The 8159-nt window shown below is 40.5% G+C and overlaps 1 non-coding gene across 1 annotated transcript; it reads right to left on the bottom strand.

Moving 5' to 3' along the window:
- Nucleotides 1-212: 212 nt before the first annotated feature.
- On the bottom strand, nt 213-286 carry TRNAT-UGU. The gene has a single exon. It is a non-coding gene; the product is annotated as a tRNA-Thr (tRNA).
- Nucleotides 287-8159: the final 7873 nt, after the last annotated feature.

Here is an 8159-nt window from a genome sequence, read left to right as displayed (position 1 = left end):
CGGATGCGCCAGCATAGCTCCGAAGACGCCCCGCTTTTAATCGTCAATCACCGGTTCCCGGTTTATCGAATCTCTGCCCGAGTCAGAAAAACCTTTGTTCCAGAAAATCCTCAAAACTGGTGGTAGCTCTTTCTTGTTCTTAAGGGTGGACTCAACCCCGGGAGGTGGCCCCCAGAGCCGCGCGCCCCCTCCCCAGCTAAAAGGCTGGGCGCAGGCCCCGCTGGGATTCGAACCCAGGATCTCCTGTTTACAAGACAGGCGCTTTAACCAGCTAAGCCACGGAGCCAAACAAAATACTTCCTTCGATAAGTACCTTTTAATTCACCTCTTCCCCCCGCCCCACCTTGTGTTTTGTTTTGAGAAACAGGACTTTCCGTGCTGGTTTCATTCATATGCAGGCACTTTGTGTGGCTTGCGGTGGCTGAACCAGGAGCTGAAATGAGGCCACAGACCGCGTATCTGAGTCCAGACTTCAAGTGAAAATGATACTGTAAATGTCTCACGTTTCTGTAGCGCTTTACAATTTACTGAAAGCTTTCAAATTTATTTCCCCTTTTGGAGGCAAACCGTAAGAGACTCTTACATACAGAGAACAAACTGAAGGTTGATGGGGGTGGGGACAATGGGGGATGGGCATCGAGGAGGTCACTTGTTGGGATGAGCGCGGGGGTGTTGTATGTAAGAGATGAATCACTGGGTTCTACTCCTGCAGCCAAACCAAACTGCGTGCTGACTTGAGAATGAATGAATGAATGAATGCATTTCCCCCTTGAACTCGAATGGCAACCCCAAGGTGCTGAGCACATTATTGTCCCTATTTTACATTCAACACCAATGAAGTAAGGGACTTGTTCAGGTTCACTCAGGCAAACACCAGGGTCAGGACCTAAGCTCCTTTTCCGACGCTCATCCAACCACATTGTTAGGACAGCATTTTCCAAGTGCTGTGGAACACAGAAGCCCAGGAATCCTAGGGACTACAAAAGCAGCAGTCTAGTTCTTGCTCATGCCCTCTGTCCATCGTGACCCAGCCCAGGGCGGTGGGGTCACCTCTACCTGACGCACTGATGTTCTCTCGACAGAGGAGTAAAAAAGGCCAAATCAAGGACTGACTGCTGCTGCTCAAAAGTAACCTGTCGATTCTGCTCACATTCCATTATCCAGGGTGAAGTGAATGAGGCAATTAAAGATGGGGGGGAGGGGAGTAATCAACTGACCCCAGGAAGTAACCTTGCCCCTGGGAGTAATCATTGTAACCCAGGAAGTAATCTTGCCCCTGGGAGTAATCATCTTTAACCCCAGGAAGAGGCAGCAAATACTTCTGAATAATCATCTACCACAACGACAAAAATCCAGTATTACCTCTTTCAAAACCCAGGAGATTTCTTTTTTCTTTTAAAGTTTTCTTCGTTTGCTCATCTCCTCCCTATTTGTGTTGAAAATGTTTAGTTTTGTGTCTTTCAAGCTTTATTCTCTTTTACTGGACAATAGCTATCTTTATGTGAGAGAGAAGGTCTCGAGGTTTATGACTGGGCTTAAACCAACAGCCGGGATGTGTCCTGATCCTTTCCTTTCCACCACATCCAAAAATCCTTGAAGAGGCAGCCAGGAGCCGGGTCATGTCAGCCTGGCCAGGTCAGGGCATCTGTATCAGGTGACAGCACTGGCCGAAGCACACAGCTGGACGAGGGCAGGGCAGGGGAAGGCAAAGACTTCCCAGCAGCAGGCTGGCCGTGGTGCAGAGGTGACTGTCTATAAAGGCTGCCTTCAGACTCCTGTTTTACCAAGAGTTCTTCTTAGCAAATTTCATTTTACCAAGCATTTTGTAGAGTTGACAATCACTTGCATGCCTCTCTCTCATTCCTTGGCTCCCGTTAAAATCTTATCCCCAGTTCTCTCCTTGCTTCTTAGGATTCCTTCCCCACGTCTTGTTGAGCTCTCTTTTCCTACCTGACTCTTACATACAGCATTCCAAGAACTTGGTCCTAGGAATTTCTCCTACCATTCCGTTCATTCTCCTTTAGACAATCTTACTGAGTTTCATGCTGGTCAAAACCTTTCATCCAACTCCAAGTTTGTAGTTTAGCCTTTTGTTGGAACTCTGGTTTCCCCAACAAATGCCTCAAACTTATCAAGTCAAAAAAGGTTATCTTTTTTTGTCTGTTCCTCCTACACAGACCTTCCCTGTGTCTTTCCTAAATCACTGAAATAACATCAATAGCTGTCCCGAGGTCAAAGATAGGCCACGTGGGGATTAGGGAAAATTTGTACGAACATATTGTGGAAGTATCTTTGTAAAAATCAGGTATTTTTAAATTTTCTAAAGAAACCGCTACTATGTATAATTATATACAGGTATATTCCTTGTGAAATAATGTAAGGTTTCATTTCTACACCTGTTGTTTTCAGTTGATTATCCTTCAACATGAAGAAAACCTCCTTCTCCTTGAAAAGAGGAGAGATCTGTATTTCTATAAAAGGTTTGGACAGTATACTTTTCCTAACCCATAGAGAATTTCTGGCTTTACTTATCTGTGAAATTAAGTATAACAAGATCAGTAAGTTTATAGTGGGTTAATTAACCAGGATTGGCATGGAAATTTGTTGGAAAAAACATAATTTATAACTGTAAAGAACAAACTCAATTTTTAAAACATATATCTTTAATAAATACAGTTTCCTATGACAAAATATTTTATTAACAAGTCCTAAATTTAGGCAATTACTATTAAAATCCTTGAATTTAATAGGAGAGCTTCTTGCTCATCTCAGCAAATATATTAGCCAGTAATTCAATTTGTTGATGAGAAGATGGTTATATTTATACATATAAATTATATAAATATGTATTAATGTACTTAATATGTATTAAATTATATATACGTAAAACCTTAATATGACCTTAATTCCACCTGGCAAATGCTCTATATTTTTGTAGCAATTGGAATGGAAATATTTTCCAATCCTCTCCCCTTTCTTTATAACAAAATGATTTTTTGTATTTTCAAAAGCACTTGAGTAAACCATCACCTTCTTCTTTCAAGATTTTTAAATTAAATTCTACTGTGATTATAATTTTGAAAATAAATTTCATTTTAACCAAAGTTGAATTAGAGTACTTTTTTAAGCTTACAAATGTATATTCCTAGATGCATTCATGACTGAATGATTTTGCAAAATCTATTCCCTGTCTTGATACCTGCTGTTAAAGTTTTGAGGGAATAACTCTTCAGACTTCCTAATACACATGAAATACAATGTCCAATTTAGGATTGTACTATATAAACTGTTTTATAATCTTTTTTCAGTTAATACAGTATTTTGACCAGTTTCCCATGGAAGAAAATACATATAAATTTTTATTATTAAGACTGCTTAGGGGCACCTGGGTGGCTTAGTCAGTTAAGCAGCCGACTTCGGCTCAGGTCATGATCTCGCAGTCTGTGAGTTCGAGCCCCGCGTCGGCTCTGTGCTGACAGCTCAGAGCCTGGAGCCTGTTTCAGATTCTGTGTCTCCCTCTCTCTGACCCTCCCCCGTTCATGCTTTGTCTCTCTGTCTCAAAAATAAATAAACGTTAAAAAAAAAAAGACTGCTTAGAATCTAAATGTATCAAAGAAGCATTACTTGACTAAACAGTTCCTGTGAAGTTGGCTCCTGGATGATTTCCTTTTGTGTAGAGTAATATAAACTCTCCTAACATATTAATCTCACAATTAGATTTGGGGCATAGGTTACATAATTTTCTAAAAATTCTAGTTGTTGGTAAAATGTTGCCAAGTTTTTAAATGTTTCCATGCTTATTTCTAAATTGTTGTCTTGAGAGGCTGTAAGCCCTAAGAATTTCTCCGTCCAGCCAGCATCCAGAAAGTGTTTGACATGTTGACCAGTATTGGCGGATGTAGAGGGTTGCCTCTCTCTGCCATTCTCCGTCATCTGGGTGACAGAATTCCCATTGCGTGGCAGTGCCCTGGTATAGGGGATGAATCCGGATTTTTCTAAGCCAGCCATGGCAATCCTCTTCCCCTTAGGTAAAGAGATGGGTAGGGTAGTTACGTGACCCAATTACGCTGTTTAGTTGAAGGGGAAAACACTGGAGGTTGTGGAAAAGACTTTTTCTTACTGGTGAAAGAGTTTTCAGAGAAGGTTCTTTCTACTTAGCTGTTTTTCTGCGAGTGAGCTGGGAAAGCCAGCTGTGACCTCTGACAACAAACATCAGGACAAAGACCAACAGACAGGAAAGGACAGAACACAGAAAACCTGGCTCCCTGACCACATTTCTGGGTTACTGAAATAATCCTGAGGCCACTTTATCTTGCTACATAAAAAAAAAAATGTGTTTATGATTTAAAAGACTTTTAGCTGAATATTCTGTTTTTTTTTTTAATGTTTTTGTTTTTTTGCCCTTGCTGTGTCCTCCCTAAAAAGGAGGTATACTTTCCCAATCCACTGACACTGGGTTTAGCAATAGGACTTGATTTGACCAGTGGATGTGGGTGGAAGAGGGTGTGTGGTTCTGAGCTGGGCTTTCAAAGTCATGGCCAAGCTCTCCAGCCCATCTGCATCATACCAGCAGAAGGGCACACATGGTGGCTGCTGGTCTGGAATGAGAAGACACGTGGAGACATAGACATAGCACAGCAAAAGCCCCGCCAACCCCAGCTGAGCCCAGCAGAACGGCGCCAAACAACAGACCTGTGAGGAGCAAATGTCTTACTTTAAGCCGCTGGGTCCTTGACCCATTTCTTTTTTCTTTTACTCTGTTCAACGCTTTTCTTATTTATTCAAAAGATCACCATCAAACATATAATAGAGCAAGTGTATCTATGTACTATGTATTCAAAATGTTTTCCCAATTACTAATTTTTTTATATTTATTAATACTTGTTTGAACATAGAACTATAAATTTTCAATGGGCTAAACCCAATGCTTCCTTCTTTATAGTAACTTTCCTGGGAGTCATTCTTTGATGACTTTCCCTCCCACTCTTTACATAATTACCATCTAAATTTATCCTAACGTTTAAAAAGTACATTTAAACAATAATGTATCTGGGATTTATATTTTGGCGCAAGTACTAAAATAAAGGTCTTCATTTGTTCCAAAGTATTAGCTTCCTATCCCAGAGGTAGTTGTTACTTCCTCTTTTGAAACATCATTTTTATGATACAATCTTCCCTTGACTTATGAAGGCAATTTGTGCATGAAAAATATAAGGCAAATTATCATAAGTAGAATATTAGCATTTGTTACAATGCAAAGTATTAATACAATCCTGAGTCCCTACATTGACATCTATGTGTTCATTTATTCACCAAATATGTATTGAACAATACCATGTGCTAGGTATTTTTCTAGGTCATGGGGATATAGCAATAAACAAAATAGATTAAAAACCCCATTCTCTCGGGGTGACTGGCTGGCTCGTTGGGTTGAGTGACTGACTCTGGCTCAGGTCATGACCTCTTGAGTTCGAGCCCCATGTCGGGCTCTGTGCTGATAGCTCGACTGAGCTAGGCTGACAGCCTGCTTCAGATTCTGTGTCTCCCTCTCTCTCTGTCACTTCCCTGCTCTCTCTCCCTCTCTAAATAAACGTTAAAAAAAATCCACTCATGGCTACCACATTCTAGTGGGAAACAGAGAAATTTATAAGGAGAGAATAGGAAACCAGGGCAGACAGGGGTGGAATGTATAAGGCAGTCCAAGCTGCTGTAAGCTTTGTGTTTTATTTGGAATGAGATGGGAGACACGGGAGGGTGTTGAGCAGAGTGATATAATTTAATCTACACTTTGAGAATATCTCTCTGGCTGTTGAGAATGGACTGAACAGCAGTGAGGGCAAAGTCAGAGAGATCAGTAGGAGTTATTTGTAACGACACAGAAATCTCAGAAAGAAAGGGTGAGGGTTGACTCAGTGCTATTGATAAGATAAAGTCGCTATTCCCTGTGGTGAAGAAAGGTTGGGTATATTAACGTGCCAGTTACTACACAAGTACAGAAAACACTTACAGATGGGTTACAGTCAGACTAGGTTAGATACATGCATATCTCCATCATAAATTTGAATTTCTTGCTAGTTTATTTGCTCAGATGAACAAGATGCTCTCCTATCAAATTCAAAGATTTTTTTTAAAATTTTTTTTCAACGTTTATTTATTTTTGGGACAGAGAGAGACAGAGCATGAACGGGGGAGGGGCAGAGAGAGAGGGAGACACAGAATCGGAAACAGGCTCCAGGTTCTGAGCCATCAGCCCAGAGCCTGACGCGGGGCTCGAACTCCCGGTCCGCGAGATCGTGACCTGGCTGAGGTCGGACGCTTAACCGACTGCACCACCCAGGCGCCCCTCAAATTCAAAGATTTTAATAGTAATTGCCATTAGGACTTTCATTGAACTATCTTGTCTGTAGGAAATTGTATTTGTTGGACAGAAGTTAAAGCAAACTGGGTCTGTTCCTTATATATGTTAAAAAACAATTCTCAGCACTCTGCTCTGCCCAACTTACCTGTTATTTAGCATTTCAAGTTCCTTCTTGGCGTTTTAACCCTAATAAGTTCACATTCTTGCTAATATTATCTTACAGTAAATGTTTATCTAGATTTCCCAGATGTTTATTCTTTTCTTTGCTTATCATTCCTTGTTGAGCTTAGATTTTCCTTAATGGTTAAATTTTCTTCTTTCTTACTTATGTCTTTAACAGCTTTTTTTTTTTTTTAACTGAAAGTTTGTTGGTATCGTGTCTCTCCTGACATTTGTGAAAATGTTTGTACTCCTCTCTCATTCTTTTCTTTTTTCTTTTTTTTTCTTTCTTTTTTTTTTTGGTAATCCTCTCTCATTCTTGAACACCACAGTGACCAGTGGCTTGCATCTATCTTAGCTTGACAGTTATTTTTTTTCAGCTCTTTGAAAACGTTTTTCAACATTTTCTGGCTTCTGTCATGGCTGTCGAAAAACCTACTGTAAGTCAATTTTATTTATTTGTTATTTTTAAGTCCCTCCCATGTTGATGTGTGTAATTATAAGTCACTTGTTTTGTTTTAATTTAAATCCAAGTTAGTTAACACACAGTGTGGTCTTGGCTTCAGAAGTAGAACTCAGTGATTCATACATACAACACTCAGCGCTCATCCCTACAAGTGCCCTCCTCCATGCCGCTCACCCATCTAGCCCCGCCCCCCCCCCACCCCCCAGCAACCCTCAATTTGTTCTCTGTACTTAAAAGCCTCCCTGTTAACAGTCTGCCTCCCTGTTTGTATCTTATTTTTCCTTCCCTTCCCCCAAGCTTATCTGTTTTGTTTCTTAAATTCCACACATGAGTAGGTTTCATGCTCAGCATAGAACCCAATGTGGTGCTTGAACTCAAGACCCTGAGATCAAGACCTGAGCTGAGATCAAGAGTCAGACACTCAACTGACTAAGCCACCCAGGCGCCCCCAGGTCACTTGCCTTTTCAAGTAAACTTTATTGAGGTATACCATACATACAATAAAACACACCCATTTTAATTACATAATTTTGATGGATTTTGACATATATATATATTTCATCACATCTCCCAAATTCTCTCAGTGATGATGTGATTTTACTACTGTAATCTAGCTGTTGCGTAACATAGTACATTGTATTCTGTGAATGGACATTTGGGTTGTTTCCCACTTGGGCTCTTATACACTCTGATGTCATAACCATTCAGATGCACGGCTCCTCCAGGGCTCGACACATAACCAACGGTGGACGTGGTAAGACTTCAGGGCGTGGACATCTTCAAATGTACTGAATAATAACTTATTTAAAAAGTTTTACAGCTTTGTGTTTCACATTTAAGTCTCTAATGCATTTAGAATGCAGGGGTCCAATTCCATATGCTCCCAAATGGATAGTCATTTTTTTCTTTTCTCCACTGAGCAGGAACAGTCCTGTCGTATCAGGTTTCCATATGTTGGTGGGATTGCTTCTGGGATCCCTGTTACACTGCAGTGGCTTATTTGTCTGTCTCTGTCTTCATAATACCATGTCTTACACACTATAGCTTTATAATGAGTTTTAATGTTCTTAGCCAGTCTGACGCTTAGCTCTTGTGTATACAGATACTGGTTATATTGCATAACACCTGCACTGGCATATTCAGTAGGACTGTAAACTGGCACCTTTGTAACACCAA

Source organism: Felis catus, chromosome B2 (genome assembly GCF_018350175.1).
Source record: "Felis catus isolate Fca126 chromosome B2, F.catus_Fca126_mat1.0, whole genome shotgun sequence".
Classification (NCBI taxonomy): domain Eukaryota; kingdom Metazoa; phylum Chordata; class Mammalia; order Carnivora; family Felidae; genus Felis; species Felis catus.
The sequence above is the reverse complement of the archived record's forward strand: the minus strand, read 5'-3'. Positions and strand labels throughout refer to the sequence as shown.